Genomic DNA, 20,505 nt, shown 5'->3' with positions numbered 1-20,505 from the left:
GGTCTTCGTGACAAAATTACTTCATATGTTGACGACATTCTTATTGCTAAACGTTCTTGGAGTGAGCACAACAAAATTTTGGATTCTTTATTACGTATTTTTGCAAGAGTTGGCATTACAGTGAACTTAGAAAAATCTGAATTTGGTCGTTCTCAGGTGAAATTTCTCGGTCACATTATTTCCACAGAAGGTATTCTTCCTGATCCAGAGAAACTAGACGCTATTCGTAATTATGCTGTTCCTACCACAAAACGTGATGTTCGTAGTTTCCTTGGTGTCTGTAATTTTCTTAGACGCTTTGTTAGATTGGACAATTTGACCACACCTCGTTTATGTGAACTATCTGGAAAGAAATCTAATTGGTGTTGGGATGATGAAGCTCAGTCAGAATTTGAACAACTTCGTGAAGCTTTAGTTGCTGCTCCACTTCATTCACATCCGGATTTATCTAAAGATTTTTGTCTGTCGACGGACTCATCATACAAAGGCCTAGGTGCACATTTATTTCAAGAGATAGAAGAAAACGGCGTTGTAGTACAGAAGACTATTGCATTTGGAAGTCGTGTTCTCTCTAAATCAGAAAAGAATTATTCGATAACGGAACTTGAAGCTTTGGCTGTTGTATGGGCTTTTACAAAATTTCGGACTTTTTGTTTGGCAGACATACTAAGGTTTACACCGATCATCGAGCTCTGGAATTTCTTATGTCAACAAAATTAACTCATGGAAGATTGTCACGATGGGCGCTGTACCTACAGGAATTTGATTTTAGTATTGTTTACATACAGGGTTCTTCAAATATAGTGTTCTGATGCTTTATCGCGTGCACCTATGGGTTTGAAACAAAGTGCTGAAGAGGATTGCAAGGAAAACAATTATTGTTTGATGTATATTCAAGGTGTTGCGTTTGAGAACTTTATTTCGTCTTCGCTCCAGGACATCGCTAAGGAGCAAAATAAGGATCCAATCTGGAAGGACATTAAGGAGAAGTGGAGGAGAAAGGAAAGCGTAGCGATTAGACAGCATTATTTAGTTCGCAATAACATTCTTTTTAAACGAAAATCGGTCGACAACTCTGTTTGGTTAGTTTGTATTCCTGATGAGTGGATTAATAAGCTGATTTGGTATACGCATTTCAGTTATGCACACTTTGGTCCCAGAATATGCTTTCGTAAATTACGGGAAAATTACTACTTCAGTAATATGGAAAAACGTATTCGATCTGTTCTGGCCAAATGCAAATTATGTCAAAAGGCTAAGCTGCCAACAGTTTCTCACAGAGCACCGTTGTTTCCTATCATTCCAGCGAAATTAAAGGACATGGCTGCAGTCGATTTGTTCGGTCCAGTGGTTCGATCTACTAATGGTTTTGCGTATAATTTCGTAGCAGTGGAGTTGACATCAAAATATGTGTGTTTTACACCGTTACGCAAAGCAACAGCTCGTTCAGTATCTAATGCTTTCATTAACCATTTTCTTAAAGAAGTGGGTCATGTTGATAAGGTTATATCAGATAATGGATCACAGTTTCGTTCTAAAATTTGGCTTCATACTCTACAGCGTCGTAAAATTAAACCAATTTTCATTTCACTTTTTCACCCCCAATCTAACGCTTCAGAGAGATGGATGAAGGAAATCAATAAATTGTGTCGTCTTTACTGTCATCAGAATCACAGAATGTGGGATCAGTGTCTTCATATTTTTCAAAACATTCTGAATGAACTCCCTAATGATTCAACTTCTTTACCGCCTATACTGATATTAAAAAATAAAGCACCGACAAATCGCATTTCTGAAATCGTTCCTTTTCCGCCTTCACGGAAACTGCGGCATTCTGAAGTTGTCAACCTGGCTCTACAAAAAATTGCCTCTGCGGCTGCTAGAAGAGAGAAATCAGCTAAGCGTCCTGGTCGTTTAAAAATTTTGTCAGTTGGTCAAAAGGTGTTAATTAAGTCTCATCGTTTGTCTCACAAAGGAAAAGGCTTGTGTCGGAAATTTTTTCTGCTTTATAACGGCCCATATAGAATTCGCAAAATTATTCATGATAATATTGTTGAAGTAGAAACTCTTAAATCACGACGCTCTAAGGGAATACATCATATATCAAACGTTACAATTTTTGTGGAATGACATACTTTCGAGAGACATACAGTTTACGTAAACATGCAGAGAATACAAGGATACCGCGCTGTGTTTTGGCGGCGGCACATACTCAAAGCAACAGTCAAGTCTGCGCGCCGCACACAATTGCACACAATTGCAAACAGTTGCTTCCTACGTCACGCGCCTACAGCTGATCGAGCGCTCAGTGCGAATGCACTGACAGCCGTAAACAAATACACAGTCTAATTTCTACGATTAAATTCAGTATAAAGCTATAGTGACTTGATGAATTATGTTATTAACGTTCAGTATTTTTCAGGATACGGTTCTATAAAATATTTAAGAACTTCAGGTAAATTCTGTGTGTCTCCGACGTTAAGAGGACTTGCTATCGAGAAAATTTCAGAAAGAATGTAATTTCCAAGAAGAAACTAATAAACTAAAAAGGTAACTATTAATTGAGTTCATTTTTCAGGTAACATATTTCCACTTAGGTACGTACTTTAGACGTAATTTGCTGCTCGCGATTACGTGATTCATACTTTGTGCTAATTTCATGTTCTATGAATTTACTTGTGAAGCGACGTGCTTGCGTACGTTAACTGATTTTGACAATGATTATTAATGAACTGGGTTGTAACTTGTGTACATTATGCATCGCTTGGCTGCACTGCTTTTTCACTGATGTCATATTTTTTTAATTATGTTCCTGCTGTGTTTATTTATTTAAATTATAATTGTCACCTGATTAATTGTGCTGATGTGGTTAGGTATGTAAGTTATACTTTGTGATTTATCTGCTTGCGCCTTCATGTTTACTTATTAAGATTACATATGAACATTTATTTGCTTATGCTGATATGATGCTAATGACCTGTTTGCAGCTATGCGTATGGATTGCATATTTATACATCTCTGTTTGTTGTCATAACTACTCTTTAATTTGGTGTATAGAAATGCTGATATACTGTGTACAAACATAGAGTTTAGGTCACACTATTGTATTAATTATAGGTTGTTTGCTTGGCAGAGCCTCGTTGTAAGAATTGTGCTGCATCCACTTGTTGACATTCTGTTCACCACTGGTATATTTACTCGCTATTGCATGTTTTGATTACGCTCAGTGCCTTATATTTTTAAGATAAGAAAATGAACTGCTATAATCCGACGAACGACATTAGTACAAAAAACTTCATAGAAGTCACATGAGCTGGAGGTTTTATGGGAGCTGTATAAATTTATGCTAATAGGAAGCAAGCTAACGACATGACATACCAAAACTAGGTTTAGACCATTGACAGTTATTACACTGCATTTTTCGTGAGCAATTGAAATAGGAAGTGACACTTGATACAAGAAATACTCCACATGTTTGCTTCTGTTTGCCATAATTCTTGAAGTGGTGTACACACTGTGAAATATTATGATCATTCACACTCCGTAATCGTACTTAATTACTGAGAGTTATTCGAACTAAGTCTGTTAGATGTCATGTATGCATTTCTTTTGTTTATAATTCATAATGAGTAGAAGATTTTGGTCAGATGGATTACACAGAGGTTGTGTGTTGACAGTGTGTCTTCGGATTGTATGGGATGATGAGGTTTGCATTAGGATTTTATCTGTACTTGTTAGAGGAGACTGACTAGAGGAAAGAGTTGTTATAGAAGTGAAATGATATTGACGATAAGGTTTATATGTATCGATGTATTGAAGAGGTATTATTGAGGTATTGAGATTATATGAAGTTGATGATTATTGGAGTTTTTGTGGACAAGAGGTAAGGTAAATGCTATTAATGATAAGGTATATGTATCGACGTAAGAGGTATTATTGAAGTATTGAGATTATGTGATTCTGATGATTATTGGAGTTTTGGTGGATAAGAGGTAAAGTAAGTGAGGAGCATATTTTTTTTTGTTTTGGTTGGTCTATATGGAACAAGGAGGATGAAGATGGCAGACTAGAACACTCAAGTAGAAAGAAGATTGTCTACACACACACTTTGTTAAATCAATAAGTAGTACATACTTTTTTTTGGGAGAGAGGAAGTATTTGCATATCTTGGCTCACTGACAGTTGTTCAGCAACCGCACATTTTGATCTGGCTTGGCAAACATTGGTCTTGACATGATGACTATGACGTTGACTAACTATTATTGACTGTTATACATTGCTGCCACTACTACTTGATACACATGTCGAACATCAAACCTTTGACAGAATTGCATTTACACAGTTAACACTATTCAATCACACAGTAGTACTTAATGTGGATGAAAGATGAGTGAGTGTGTTTTGTGTGTTTTCCTTTCCTAATCCTACCCACCTATCTCCTAAATATTATTTTATTTGTTTGTAGTGGCTTGCACTGACACCCATAAATATTATAGGTTTACTGATGTTTCTGTATTTGTAATAGTTAATATGACAATTATCTGACATCATTTGTGTGTTTGTTATGATTTGTATGTTTAGTGTAAAAGCATTTGTATGTCTATTCAAACTATTGTTCATGCCTGAACTGTCTGATTAGTGATGGTGAATATTATGAACTGTTACCTGCACTTGTTCAACATTGATGTCTGACAGTTAGAAATGATTAATTTCTGCTGATGAACTGTATGATTAGTGAACAGTGAATATTATGGACTGTTACTTGTACTTTTTCTACATGATTGGAGCCAATAGGACATGTTTACTTTCTGCTTATAAACTCTGATGATCAGTGTGATTAGTGATAGTGAATATTATGGACTGTTACTTGCACTTTTTCTACATGATTGGTGCCACTAGGACATGTTTAATTTCTGCTGATAAACTCTGATCAACAGTGTGATTAGTGATAGTAAATATTATGGACTGCTGTCTGCACCTGTTCAACATTGCTGGGTGCCACTGATGGACTGCTTCTATTGAAATGATGTCACCTGATGGTGTCTGCACCTGTTCCACAATGCTGGGTGCCACTGATGGACTGCTTCTACTGAGATGATGTCACTTGTTGCGGTAGCACCTGTTCAACATTGCTGGGTGCCACCGATGAACTGATTCTGCTGAAATGATGTCACCTGATGGTGTCTGCACCTGTTCCACAATGCTGGGTGCCACCGATGGACTGCTTCTACTGAGATGATGTCACTTGTTGCGGTAGCACCTGTTCAACATTGCTGGGTGCCACTGATGGACTGCTTCTACTGAGATGATGTCACTTGTTGCTGTAGCACCTATTCAACATTGCTGGGTGCTACTGCTGGAACTGTCAACTACTTGTTGTGAAAGCATTTTATGTGAATATTTGTATAAACTGATATTTGTGTATTACTGTTTGTGAAAAGTAATGAGACTCTTACCTGCACATATTCGTCATTGCTGACGCTATCGATTGAATTGTTTAACCACATGATATTTGTGTAAACTATTATGTAAAGTCATATGTATGAAAGAATTTGTATTCTTTACTGTATTTTATATATTAGGCTATTGTAAGGTCAGTGCAAAGCCAAAATTTTATCTAGTTATATGATATTTACGTATCAATATTATCTTTTATTTTTGTCTGTTTTTTTTTTTTTACGAATTTGGTGGTATTTTCACCACCAATGCTGGCAAAAATACCATCAAATTCTAGCCCGTGGAGGAAGGGCATATGAAAGGTGGCCACACTGAGCCACAGCGCCAGAGATTGCGCCAGAGAGTTTTCTTCCGCCGCCTTCACTGGCAGTGATTATTGAGAAGTAGCGGAAGGCAGTTCTTGTCGAGAAGTGGTGGTAGGCGGTTCTTGTTCAGATGTAGTGGAGAGTGGTTGTCGTGAAGTCGGAGTGGAGAGTTGTTGAGATGTCGTAGTAGTGAGTGTTTGTTCCATGTTTTATGCAGTTGTTTGATGGGAGAGATAGCAGATTTTGTTCTAATGGAGAGATTGTAATGATCAGAGTGCATTTCGTCAATATATATGAAGGTAACAAAACACTATTTTCTTTTTATTATTTCTGTGTCTCAAATAAGGCATCATTACAGGTTCAGTCAACAAAGCATCTGGCTTGTGTTCTTGTATTAGAGTGTAATTCTGGTTTTCTTGCGCAATTGTAGTATTTCTAATTTTTTTAATTACTTCAATATAAATGGTACTTGAAATTTCTTGTCTTATTGGAGAAGAACCGTGCCAGATGTGTACGTTGAGTCACACTTCCACACAGAACAGCTACACTTGTGTTTGTTGTTTCGTAGGTTTTATAGTTGCTGGGGACTTAATTAATTAATTGTATTAACGAAAATTTTCATTTCATTCTTTGTTGTTGTTCCATGCAGTCAGATTGCGTACTAAAACTAGTCAGGGCCAGCCGTTCACGAGACTGCGTAATCGGATATACAGCTACTAAAAATATTTGCATTTTATTTAATTAAGCCCCCATGCAATGTATATATATATATATATATATATATATATATATATGCATTTATGTCGATGTATAATTGGTTTGTTTTGTAAATACTATTTGTATTTTTACGCTGGGTCTTGCCTAGGGAAATCTATACTATCGAACGAATACATCGATAGGTCGTGTGGAGAACCAAAGCGTTTAGGATCTTTGGTAGTGTTAACTCTGCCGAGTGGAGCGCGGTCAAAGCACAGACAGTCTGGCTGGAGTAGGGCGGTGGAGGAGGTGTGTTATATGACGGGCGAGTTGCCGCGCTTTCGGGGTTTGGCAGCATGTAACTGCGCTCGACCTGCTATGATAGTTTCTGACACGGTGTCGCGGACGGGGAGCATCAGCTGGCGCACATCAAGAGCCCGTTTCGCCTGGTGACCGTGTCGAGAAGAAGGCGCGCCAACATCCAGCTTCGGCAACAGCGACGGCCGACAATGAGTGACTGTCGCCACCTCCTCGATCGACGTCTTCAAACCTTCAATCAACCAACAAGGAAGACTGGAAGCAAGCAAAATTTTAGAACTGTATGGCAGACCTCAGCTTTCCACACTGTTAAATTTGTGTCACTAAATTACAGCAACTTAGCATGAACCATTGTTGCTCATTGTCCCAATTGCATTACCAAGAAGGGTCCCTTCCTTTTCCGGAATGAACCCGAGTGTCGTTGAAATTCAAACGCCAGCATTAAAGTAATATCATTCCATTTCACTGCTTTCATTTCAAAGTTCAGTTAAGGTGTTCATAGCCGGCTACGATATTTAGATTACACAAGCACAAATTAAGAGTGCGAGTTTTGTTAGCATTTTTTAGCTTGCCTGTGACTGCAGCTCAGCTTGGTACATACTAAATGTTACTATTGTTAATTGTCCAGAAATATTTAATTCAAGTTCAAAGTTAAATCTCTTATTTCTAAATTGCGTAGATTCAAGTAGCTTTTGAAATGATTGATGAGGTAGTCCAAGACTAACCTTATATTACTGAATTTCATAGTGCTTCAGAAACAAATCTCACTATTAATTTCAGTCACTAAATTAACTTTCAATTTTCTGGTTTTATTAATTCTTTTGCTAAATTAAGTCAAAGTGTAGCGAAATTTATTACTTCTGACAAACTTTCAGTTTTCACACTACACGGGTCAACCTTCAGTTGCCACGCTTCTAGTGCTAATTATATGTGCAATAACCTTTCTTTTCCAGTTACTATAGTAATTGTCCATAGGACTGGCGACCGTAATTTTCCCGAAATCTCAAATATCTAATTACCGCTAGTTAATTGTTAATGTAATGGCCGCACATTTACTTTCTTTATTAACTGTACCCTTTTCAAAAATTAATCTCCACCAGTTTCATTTGCATTTTTCCTTTCATTTAGATAAAACCCTTTCCTCCCTCTCTACCGACAGATTAACTTCGGTGACGATTGCTTTTCCCAAATTTCCATTAGGTGCACGCGGTTTAATTTTTCACTGTCATTAAGGTCGACAAGTGAGGGGGAGGTTACAAGCGCTCTACCTGGGATCCTCGAATTGCGATTGATGGAACAGACAGCCGTTTCTTGGACTATCGGCGTAACTGCGGCCTGAGTCGGAGTGCTACATCTACAAGGCTGGGCGGCTGGACGTCGAGGCAGCAGATTTCAGGAATGGCTTCGGCGCTCGCCGGTGCACAGGCGCATGCTATGTGGAACCATCACTGGGATTGGCGGAAGGCCTGCTGTGTACCTCTGATGCAATAAAGTCAATGACACACCTGCTGCTGTTTCCCTGCATGCTTTGCCATCTCCCCAAACAATACCTTTCGGTTGTTCTGACATTTCACAACCCTAGAGCTCAAGGAGTTGTAACGCATGGTTGGTTCATATATATTCCCATTTACCAATGCACAGCACTCTGCATACAGGTTAGGGTTTATTTCATCCAACAGATTCTGAGGTCGTCATACCAACTTCATCAAATTGGTCCATTTTCTCACAGAATAATTACAGAAATGGTTATAAGCTTTGCCACCTGCCTAGAACGCAATGAATAGCGTTACTGATATACATAAAGTTTTTAAATATCTTCTACTTTAGATGAATGCACTCCTTTTCATCATAATTTTTAATGTCCGCAGCTCGTGGTCTTGCGGTAGCATTCTCGCTTCCCGCGCGCGGGGTCCCGGGTTCGGTTCCCGGCGGGGTCAGGAATTTTCTCTGCGTTGTGATGACTGGGTGTTGTCTGTTCTTCATAATAATTTCATCATTATTGACTCGCAAGTCGCCGAAGTGGCGTCAGCTACAAAGGACTTGCAATACGGCGGCTGAACATCCCCGCATGGGGCCTCCCGGCCAACAATGTCATACGATCATTTCATTTCATAATTTTTAATCATGCCTGAAAAGCTCCCCGGGGCAACTGAGGAAGATTGACCAATTTCACTGAACATGGCTCCTGTTATATTTCACATAAGTGAATCAACTCATCTAGGTGTGTCACTATATTGAGGATTTTCTAAATGCGGCGCTGTATAAAACTTGAGATCTAGAATCACATCACATTAATAAATTTGCTATCACTGATGTTTCAACTGTAGGTTGTGTTATGTAAGATACATCTAAAACCTGATCCCTGCTTTCATGGTTTCACCTCACCAATGGAAAAAGGAAGAAATTTGCTAGATAAAAATGGTGACATTCCTGTACAAAACCCAGCACCAATAACACCTACTGGCCACTAGCATTGAAGAGGTGGCGAGCTGACATGCACGGTTCGACATCTTCACTCTTTATTAGTTCATACTCTACTAATACAGAACCATTTTAAACTGTTGTTAATATTTTAGCATTTAAATCTGTGTATGCAACATTAATGAATAGAAACCACCCTTGGCACGATGAATAAGGTCAAGATACCAGATGCTAAATGCGATAAGAAGAGAGTGATTGGTTTATAGTTGTTAATTTAGACATAAGTGACAAGTGTTACTGCAGTGTCTCAGCACGAAAGCATCTTGCCACACTCTACAGTTGAACAATGAGATGCTGTTTACGCAGGACGACGACTGCAACACGTTGGTGTTTTCAGGGAATCTTCTAAGTCCACCTGTTCCAAATATTATTGCTCAAATTAAAGCAGAAAAGTTGATAATGGTGTAACTTGTAGACCACGAATTTTACAAGATGGAAAGTGTTGATGTATGTTAAATATTTGTGTGGGTTAAATTTAAAAATGTATGTAAATTGATTCTTGAAATTTATAAAATAATTATGTACGACTGCTATAATTTGAATGCAATATGATAACTGTCGCTTTCCTAGGGAAATAATTCCTTGTTGGTGTAATGTTACACACTGATTTTACAAGCTACCTCTGGTGTTTCAGAGTGATGAGTTTACTTCCAAGTATAACTATTGTAATAAGCAGTTTTAGCGAGATGCACAGTGTGAGGTTGAGTGACCTCTTCCTACTAAACTGTGCTGTGAAGATCGTAAATAAACGGATCAAATAAAATAAGTAATTTTTTGGTACATCGTCCTTTTCATGTAAAACGTGTGACCGATTTAGCTCCGCCAGTTTATGATGACTGCGCCACTCCCATTTTTTGTATTTTTGATACTGACTGTGCTACACCTACAGCGTATCTTTCAGCACTATGCATTAGATGCATATCAAGCACAGAGAGAGACATAGCCTGCTGCTATGACAGATAAAGTTGATGTGTCTGTGTGTTTACACAGGTGCGTGAAGAGGAAGGGGGGAGCGTGCTGCGCGACTGCAGCCCTGCGTCGAGCTCTCTCCACTAACTGTTATCCACAGAGTATCTGCCCCAGTCCACAGGCCTCACCATGCTCCAGCCGAGTGCAGTGTCGATGTGTGTCTGTCTGTGCATGCATATGTGTCTATGTGTGTTTGTGTTTGTGTCTGTGTGTGTGTGTGTGTGTGTGTGTGTGTGTGTGTGTGTGTGTGTGTGTACAAGATACATAATGAAGTACATAGCTAACCTATCTCACTATTATTCACTATAATATCATAGTTTCAAAGAAGCAAGATCGTATTTTTGGTGCAGTGCGACTTTAGCTAACCATTTTTATACATGATAAGGGGTAGTGCAAAGTAGTGTTAGTCGCTAGGTCCTGTATTCAATATACTAGGGTGTCAATACACTAGGGTGTCAAAGTAGCAAGGGCGTGATTTTTATGCATTGTGGCGTTCAGTTCCATATATATATATATATATATATATATATATATATATATATATATATATATTCTCTTAAAAAAACTGGTAAATAGTATTGGGGTGAGTTACTTTGCTGGAAATTGCAGACGATTCATGGCACTGCATGAGCAAAGTATGGACTAAGAATGCCAAGTTCCCTGTCCGTGTGCTGGGTTACTAAGGGGGTGATGGTAAGGGATGGACTACATGGGCGACAGGAGCATACTGCACCAGTGGGAGAGGAGAGACTCAATTTTGTGGTCGTAAGTTGCCATCCTTATGAGGCAGTTATCGCACACTCAGGTCAATATAACACAAATTCACTACTCGATGGATACACTGGCAGTAAATTAGCGTAAATATTGTCGCAGTTATAGACCATTAATTGTTATTATAATGACCATTATTGCCCATTAATTACGTCCTAAATAAAAAAAGGAATGGCCTGAGTGAGTAGTTTGTTTAAATAAGGGAAACTGGAGTAACTGGGTGGTTTGTATACATAAAAGAGCAACAAACCTGAGTGAGGTTGAACCAGTGTGGGGCGGCGAGTACGTTACTTCACTGGTTTAAAATTTTGATGCCGTCTTTAATGACGTGAGCCTGACAACTAATTTGGTGGTCAGCCAGAAAGCGAAGGGAAACGTACTGACCTTAGTTTCCAGTCTGTACGGCCACATTCCGGTCCAGACCACTGAAAGAAAAGTGTCTATTTCCCATTTCATTGAGGGATCAGGACTATGACTTCAGTAAAAGTTTAAAGTTCCAATCACGATTTAATTTAATTAAAGTTTCTCACAAACAACACTTAAAATTGCGTTATATTCAATTGAAAAGAAGTCTTTATAATCTAACAGCACCTTTAGCAGTACAGAGGCGATCTCTACGGTAACTTCCCACCAGATTGTTTTTCGCCCTGACTAACATCACTCAATTGAAATAAATGTTCGCAATAAATGTTCAAAAATTAATGCTCGCCATAAAAGTGGAAATAAATTCACAACTTGCCACGTGGAATTGAATTTCACACGGACGGCACACAAACAGTTATTTTACCGAATTCTAAACGGTCCAGGACTGTGTACAGTCCTCGCGAGTTCATTATCCGTTTTCACTGCAAAATACGCGCTTGTCACAGCTCGGCTCTGACGTCATCCGAGGCAGAACGCGCCCAAACGTTTAACTGGCGTGGACCTCACCGTGTCTGAGAGCGAGGTGAATCTTCCTACTGCTTCAGGGGCTGTATTAATAAGGTGCCGGTGCCGACTGCCGAGAAAACATCTGTTGTCTCTGTCTATTTGCATACGGCGGCAGTCTACAAACGACCGCTATCTCGGGCACATAATATTTAATAATATAGTTACCAATAACTTCAGAAATTTCTTAACTTTTGTTGGTATGCAGATAAGCAGTTTGAAAGCACGTACAATGTTTCAGCTCGCTAGAATGAAAACTTTGCTTAATAGAATTTATTTAGTGGAAATAACGGTAGATTGTTACCTCTGCACCATACCTTTGCTAAGACTTATATCAGTTGCTATTTATGTTACATGTCTTAAACTTGGTGTAGCTCTATTACTTGATATATTTGATCATCTGGTTCAACCAAAATCCTATATCATTAAAATTTCAAGTACTTAATCTACAACACTTTGGTACATTTTAGTTACAAAATTAATTTTTATTTAGTTACTCAAAAACTATAAGAGGTGGATTATCGTGGACTCTTTGTTATTATTTTTGGGGTGTACTGAAGCATGAAATAAATTTTCAAGTTTCTAAGTTCATTATTTAGCGCCTCTGATTTTTCCGAGAAACGACGATTCTGGCGTTAATTTTTGTTTTATGGTTTTGGAAACCAGCATCACTTATTTATAATTTCTAACGGCACCTTCTGACCAAATTCTGGCTTCCTAGCGTCATTATTTAGTGCCTCTGATTTTTCTCTTTAAACGGCATTTTCCCGTAAACTTTTAAGTTTAGGACATCAAGACTTGGTATTTGGAACATTATTACACTAAACTATAATTTAACAAAGTCTTAAACATAAATTTTGATTCTTAATTTCTTGCTAAATTTTGGTGCAATATTGTGCGCTACATGCAGACGCGTTAAGGTGACGTGGCGCTACTAGCAGTGAACTGGGGTTAAGTCCCGGCGCACTCACTCGCCTCTGTATCTCATACGTGATACAGCGCTTGGTTTGCTTCATCAGCTCACTGCTGACTGGAGGAGAGTCGGTACAGATTGGTTCGTGACAGTGGCATGAGTACTGACACATAAAATCTTTGGCACCTGTAAGCTTTCTTACACCAAAAGTACTTTTTTATTGGTCGACTAATCGTCATGTAAGATCACGGGGCATTTATTTCTTACTGTATTTGCACTTGAGGAGTTGAAAATGTTGATACCGGCATCGAATTCGAACTCAGACCTCCCTTTCAGTGGTTTGACTCGCTCCGATTATACAGTTCCTTCATTTCGCTATTGTGTGAAGTTTCTAAAATCCTCTAACTCTCCGCAACAGGCATGTGTCTGGGTTCGCATACTGTTCTTGCACAAAAATTGTCATGTCATTTGAAGCTGTAGCAAGTGCACACGAAACTACAGGTGAAAACGTAATATTACCATTACTCGCATTAACGTCTTCTACCGTGATTCAAAAACAGCAATGGGTGTCGAATTAGACTCCCGGACTGACACAGAACATCACATCATTTCGGGTCCAAAAATACTACTTTTATAAACTGGTGAATCACAATTCGACAGTTAACCTCATTTCGTGTGTAGTCAACATCGATGACAGGAGCAAGACTTGAGTCCCAGTCAAAACAGAGATATAGTCGCCATAGTATTTCCAGTTCAAACACACGCATGTCTCCCTACTGGTGGAGTAAACGTATCCAACACCCATACATGGCTAGAAAGCAACGGCAGTAAGTGCCGGATTTGCATTCCGGCAAGGAAAATTATTTTGGCTTCATAACTTCAGGTTCAGTCATTTCGCTGCAAGTGAAAAATTATTCTGTCGAACATTTGAAGCTGATTCTGTTTTTTAACAATCGATAAGGTGCTGAGTTTCAATCACTGTGCAGCACAAAACTTTGTACCACATCATTTCAAGTTTAAACCAGCGTGCACTTTGTTATTTGTGAATGAAACCATACATTTTTGGTTTGTTAACACTGACAATATTTGTTGGACAAGAGTCCTATGTACCAGTCCAGCATTTATATCTCATTCATTTAGTTTCAGGTTGAAACGTTCCTCTTGAAATCTAATTCACTGTAACAAACGCGAGTATAGAAGTCTTAAAGAGTGTTATCGCTAACATTACAGCCATTTTTCCTCACATGCTACTTAAAATATACTTTATCAGGTTGATAAGAAAACTTCTTTCATTTGTGATGAATATTTTGTGTTTTTGAACCAAATATGTTCCTCCATTTCACGCTAGGCACCTTAGTTGTCGACAATGCAAATAGAATTGTTTGATTATAAATAATTCGATTTCAGAACATAGACATTAATTTCACATACTTTTCAATCACCTATGTTGTTCTGTAGTACTAGATGCACATACTATAGATAGCTTACAATTCATATGTCACATTTAAACGTGTTTCTCCACATAACCTATACTGTAGCACACTGCACATATTCTTACTGATATGCGTTAAGGTAGATTGATGGGTCATTACTGCTCTAGAGGGTGAGAGTACAGTGTAGTGTCGTTGTGGAAATGGAAGGAAGGTGGGTGGTGGGCAGTGTGTGTGTGTGTGTGTGTGTGTGTGTGTGTGTGTTTTACTTTCTTTATTTTTACTTCTTTTACAGTAAACTATGAATTGATGACATTCTGTATGTAATATTCTTCGTGTAGAGTGAGCACTCCTTTTCTTTTACTCTTGTGACATAAGACTATCAAGTCTGTTTTTATTCCAGTGTGGTGGCGATATTCTTTTATTAGACGATCTGCATATATAGATCTGTTTTTAAAATTTCTAGCAGCCACTTTCCAAATCTTTTACAGTTGAAGCTGTTACATGTTAGTGCATATGTTCTTGATGTGTAGTTTTCTTTTTTCCTTGTTTCATAGTTTTTAATTTCCATCGTACTGTGCTATTTGTCTCGAAGGATATACTACTTTTATCTTTTTTGAAGAGGTTGCTTACTTTGTATGTCACTATGTGCTGGTATGTTACGGTGTGCTGTTTTGTGTTTCTGTTGAGAAGTATGTTATGATCTGAGAGTGCATTGTGTGTTACTCTTACGATATGAAATACCTGGTTTCTTTTCAGTTTTGCTGTCTTATACTTGCAAATTCTTTTTAATGGTGCCTTGTAGTTTGTATAATGTCTTACTGATGGATGCCTATTAATGATCATGCTTAGGCTGTCTTCATAGTCCGTTTGGTAAGAGGCATTCTACACAGCCTGTATACCGTATATTTGATTCTAACGTTTTTTTTTGTTTTTTTTTTTTTTTGAGAATTTGGGTATTTCGATTTCTTGTGTATTGTGACTGTAGTGCCTTCCTTGGTGAAATTATTGATACTGTGTTTGTTCTTAGGTTTTGAGATCGAGGTAGTATATTGTCTCCCCTGTTCCTGTTTCCATAGTGAACTGAGTATTGTGGTGGATGTTATTTGTCTGCCTGTGTACACTGTTTATATGGTGATTTGGTTCATCTGCGAGGCATATGATATCGCCTACATACATGTGCGAGTACAATATATTATATTTCTATGTTTCTATCAATTCTGCAATTATCTTTTTTTCATTGGAGTTTTTGGTTTTCCTGTCAGTTGTTCAATTGTGAAACCTAGTGTAACTGAAGTGCCCACGTCTTTCACACCAACAATATGAGTCTTGCATGTGATAGGATGTGTGTAGCTGTGTAGCTAGTGTAACTGAAGTACCCGCGTCTTTCAAATCAACAATATGAGTCTCGCATGTGATAGAATGTGTGTTGTTGGATGTAAAGAAGCTGCCAAGAATCACTACAGATCTGATATTAAAGCACGTAGAATTAAATAACATTCTTTTATTGTATACCACTGAAGATGCCTAGCGTAAATAGGCAAAACATGTTGCCTTCACGCACCAAAAAAAATTCGAAGAACTTTTCTATCTACAAGAATGAAAAATGTGCATGTTGTTAGCTCCTCTCACTGGGTAGATCTGTTGCCTGGTGCCAGTTACCTTAGTTGACGCCACATCGGCGACTTGCATGCCGACGATGATGAAATGATGATGAAGACAACACAACACCGAGTCACCATGCGGAGAAAATCGCCGTTCCGGCCGGGAATCGAACCCGGGCCTACCACATGGCATTCTTCCACACAGACCACTCAGTTAAGGGTGCGGAATCATAGCTGCATGATAAAGCATAGTTATTGACTGAGTCATCTGCAGCAACATATTTCCTGATATTACCATTATTGTGGAATTATTTAGCATCAGGATTGATTGCCACAAGTATCAGCATTTTTTAGTGGTCTCTTGTAGTTTCAATCCGGATGGTTTAATGAATGTACCGAAAAGGATGTAGCGGACCAGGAAGAAAGCAATGTTCTGTGGGTTGGACGCAAATCAAGTGGAACACTATTCAGACTGTGCGGATACATTTGAGCATGATAGTACGGAATGGAGGACCATGGGGTTTGGTTACAAGTTGCAGTCACTGCTTCACACCGTGTTGTAGTACGTCAAAGCAAAATGTCGTTTTTAAATAAATATGCTGTACACCATTAGTGAGCCATGCCTGCAATAGAATCGATTTCTTCTGATCCCAGAATCTCTTTGCTAGTTGTTTCCAGGCAACGGCTTCACCGGCATCTTGCCAGGCGTAGCATAGCCGCTCGTGAAAGTCACTTTACCGCATGCACGCTTCCTCCTGTTTGCCGTTCGTGGTTCTAAATGGGATCGTTCCCTGAGAAATGAGTTTCGAATTGCCATGTTATCGGTCGCTGTGGAGCCAGTGTGCATATGGCCATTGAAGAATTTCGGCACATTCCTCATTTTGGTTGCTTTGGTTGTGAACATCGTGGTGCCAGAATTTACATGCATCCAAGGGTCAAATGGTTCAAATGGCTCTGAGCACTATGGGACTTAACATCTGAGGTCGTCAGTCCCCTAGAACTGAGAACTACTTAAACCTAACTAACCTAACGACATCACATACGTCCATGCCCGAGGCAGGATTCGAACCTGCGTCCGTAGCGGTCGCAAGGTTCCAGACTGAAGCGCCTAGAACCGCTAGGCCAATTCGGTCGGAGTCGGCCGGTGTGGCCGAGCGGTTCTGGGCGCTTCAGTCCGGAGCCACGCGACCGCTACGGTCGCAGCTTCGAATCCAGCCTCGGGCATGGATTTGCGTGATGTCCTTAGGTTAGTTAGGTTTAAGTAGTTCTAAGTTCTAGGGGACTGATGACCTCAGATGTTAAGTCCCATAGTGCTCAGAGCCATTTGAACCATTTGAACCATCACTCCGGCCGGCTGCATCCAAGGATGGGCATACAAAGGAAAATTTGTGAATACGACAGCTGAAAAACTATTGTTTCCCTCTGCCTTCATGGTCACATGTTTGTGTCTTTGGAGTCGGCAAGTTTCTCATTTTCGCTGCCTTGCTTGCGTATGCTGTGATGTAAGTATACAGGGTGATCCACCTAACGTTACCGCTGGATATATTTCGTAAACCACATCAAATACTGACGAATCGATTCCACAGACCGAACGTGAAGAGAGGGGCTAGTGTAATTGGTTAATACAAACCATAAAAAAAATTCACGGAAGTATGTTTTTTAACACAAACCTACGTTTTTTTAAATGGAACCCCGTTAGTTTGGTTAGCACATCTGAACATATAAACAAATACGTAATCAGTGCCGTTTGTTGCATTGTAAAATGTAAATTACATCCGGAGATATTGTAACCTAAAGTTGACGATTGAGTACCACTCGTCCGCTGTTCAATCGTGTGTTTCGGAGAGCACCGAATTACGTAGGGATCCAAAGGGAACGGTGATGGACCTTAGGGACAGAAGAGACTGGAACAGCACATTACGTCCACATGCTAACACTTTTTTATTGGTCTGTTTAACTGACGCACATGTACATTACCATGAGGGGTGAGGTACACGTACACAAGTGGTTTCTGCGGCAGTACTGCGGCGTGTACGACATTCATTACGCCAGAGATTGCAATTATGTGCAGAAAATGATGGCCACCACATAGAACATCTATTAGCCTGACATGTCGGGACACACTCTATTCCACTCCGTAATTGAAAAAGGAAACCACGTGTGTACGTGTACCTCACCCCTCATGGTAATGTACATGAGCGTCAGTGAAAAAGACCAATAAAAAGGTGTTGGCATGTGGACGTAATGTGCTGTTCCAGTCTCTTCTGTACCTAAGGTCCATCACCGTTCCCTTTGGATCCCTACGTAATTCGGTGATCTCCGATACACACGATCGAACAGCGGAGGTGTGGTACTCAAGCGTCAACTTTAGGTTACAATATCTCCGCATGTAATTAACATTTTACAATGCAACAAACGGCACTGATTACGTATTTGTTTATATGTTCAGATGTGCTAACAAAACTAACGAGGTTCCATTTAAAAAGACGTAGGCTTGTGTTAAAAAACATACTTCCGTGCATTTTTTTTATGGTTTGTATTAACCAATTACACTAGCCCCTCTCTTCACGTTCGGTCTGTGGAATCGATTCGTCAGTATTTGATGTGGTTTACGAAATATATCTAGCGGCAACGTTAGGTGACTGATCCAGTATACTTTCAGAACTAGACCTACATCCGTTGCATTGAAACAGCGAGCACCTTTGTTACCTGTAATTATGGAGTCTAAAGGAGTGGTGTTATTCAAAATTTCCTTGTTCTTTGAGCCAAATTCTGTTTGGATTCCCGCGTATACTGCTGCTTAGTATTCCTCAGTGAGGGCTACATATGTCTTACACCTCTAGGTGAATCAGCATTTAGTGTTAACAGTTGAATTCCGAGTTACTTTAGGTCTTCTTTTTAAAGGCAAATAGAATTTTTGTATTTTAATATTGATTGTTCTGTGGAAGTGTAATTTCTGTACTCATTTACAAGAAAAAAAATTTTTTTAACTGTGTGATTTTCTTTGACGGCCCAAGTGTCAAGAGCGACAATCGTTTTATATTGTTTGTTTTTTTAATTGCTACAGAGGTTCTTGAATACGAAATTGCTATACCGAGGTACGCAAACTTCTAATGTTTAGTTAAAGTTGTAAGGGCCATGCGAGTTTGGGATTTGTGGTTACTTGGTTTTAATGTTCACCTGTACGTGTTTTTAGATTTCAAGGGACCGAACAACGTCGGAACTATCCAAGCTGGCTACGGTATGTTAATGTACGATTCACAATCAAATGCATTTGTCTTTGAACTTTCCCCGATTTATTATTTTGAAATTTGTGCACTTGATAACATTGATTCCCTTAGTGTTTATCGTGTATGAAATGCATATGTACAAATCTTAAAGTACTTAGTAAAAGTTTGCGTCACTTTCATTGCTGGAATTATTAACAATTTTATAGTCTCTGATATAACATTTGTTTTGATCTGTTTATTTGGAGTGTTTGAAAAGGTCGTTGAAGCATATAATTATTACTGAAAGTCATTTCATTTGGCTAAGCGCCTTACCACTACCAGATCGAAGTTCCCTGCTTTCTCAATTACTAAGAAATCTCAATCTTGCAAGAATACCTAATTTAATGTGTGGTTTCAGTCAATATTCTGTGTTTTAATATAGCGACACTTTTCTTTGAAGTTTTGTACTCACTAGATCAATATTTCATAGGATGTGTAAGCGAGATGGTATTCTTTTATCGGCGTGACAATATAGTTTTTGCTTATCGTGAACCATTAGTATTACATGCATTAGGGTGCTGTTTTGGAAGTTCTACATTACTCTCTGTTGACGTCTTATATGTAATTTTTTTTTACAGGTCATGTTATGAATAATGTTAGAGTCCTTGTGCAGGACTCATTATCTCGTCGGAGTCGGCTTCGGCGCCATTAAAGACGGAGCCCAATTTCTAATGTACTGTGAAGTCTGTGCCCCACCACTAATTGGCTCTTTCATTGCGGTGGGCAGTTGACATTACAAGTATTGCTGTTGTATGGATTGGAGAAAACGTAACCAGAAACCATGAATTTGGCGATATGGCATAAAACCCTTTGAAAGGAAATAATAATAATTAGATCACATAAATATCGATGAGGTTCATTTGCTGAGAAACGAATTTCCGTTGATGTCGAAAAATATCCTCCATGCACCATGAAAACTCATCTGTCTACAAACGCTGACTTCTAGAAGCAGAGGATGTGCTGTACGTTGCTAGCGACGCTACATTAATCAGAACATAACGTTAACAATGCAGCTGAAATGCAACTCCACCCTTATGTATAAGTAACAAACAGAGTATCAGCTACACGAAAAAGTTTGGTCCCACAATTATGTGCATTTTGAGACTCTCTTTCTCTCCCTTTTAATTTTTTTAGATCTGCTCAGTGCAGTCTTTCTGCAAATAGTTCTGTACTATAAGATCAAAAGTATCCGGACATTCCCAAAAACATACTTTGTTATATTAGATCCATTTTACTGCCACCGACTGCCGCGTATACCTTATCACCGACCTAAGTAGCCATTAGGCATCGTGAGAGAGCAGAGTGGGGCGCTCCGCGGGACTCAGGGATTTCGAACGTGGTCTCGTGTTGGGCGTCACTTATGTC

This window comes from Schistocerca cancellata, chromosome 6 (genome assembly GCF_023864275.1).
Source record: "Schistocerca cancellata isolate TAMUIC-IGC-003103 chromosome 6, iqSchCanc2.1, whole genome shotgun sequence".
Classification (NCBI taxonomy): Eukaryota; Metazoa; Arthropoda; class Insecta; order Orthoptera; family Acrididae; genus Schistocerca; species Schistocerca cancellata.
The sequence above is the reverse complement of the archived record's forward strand: the minus strand, read 5'-3'. Positions refer to the sequence as shown.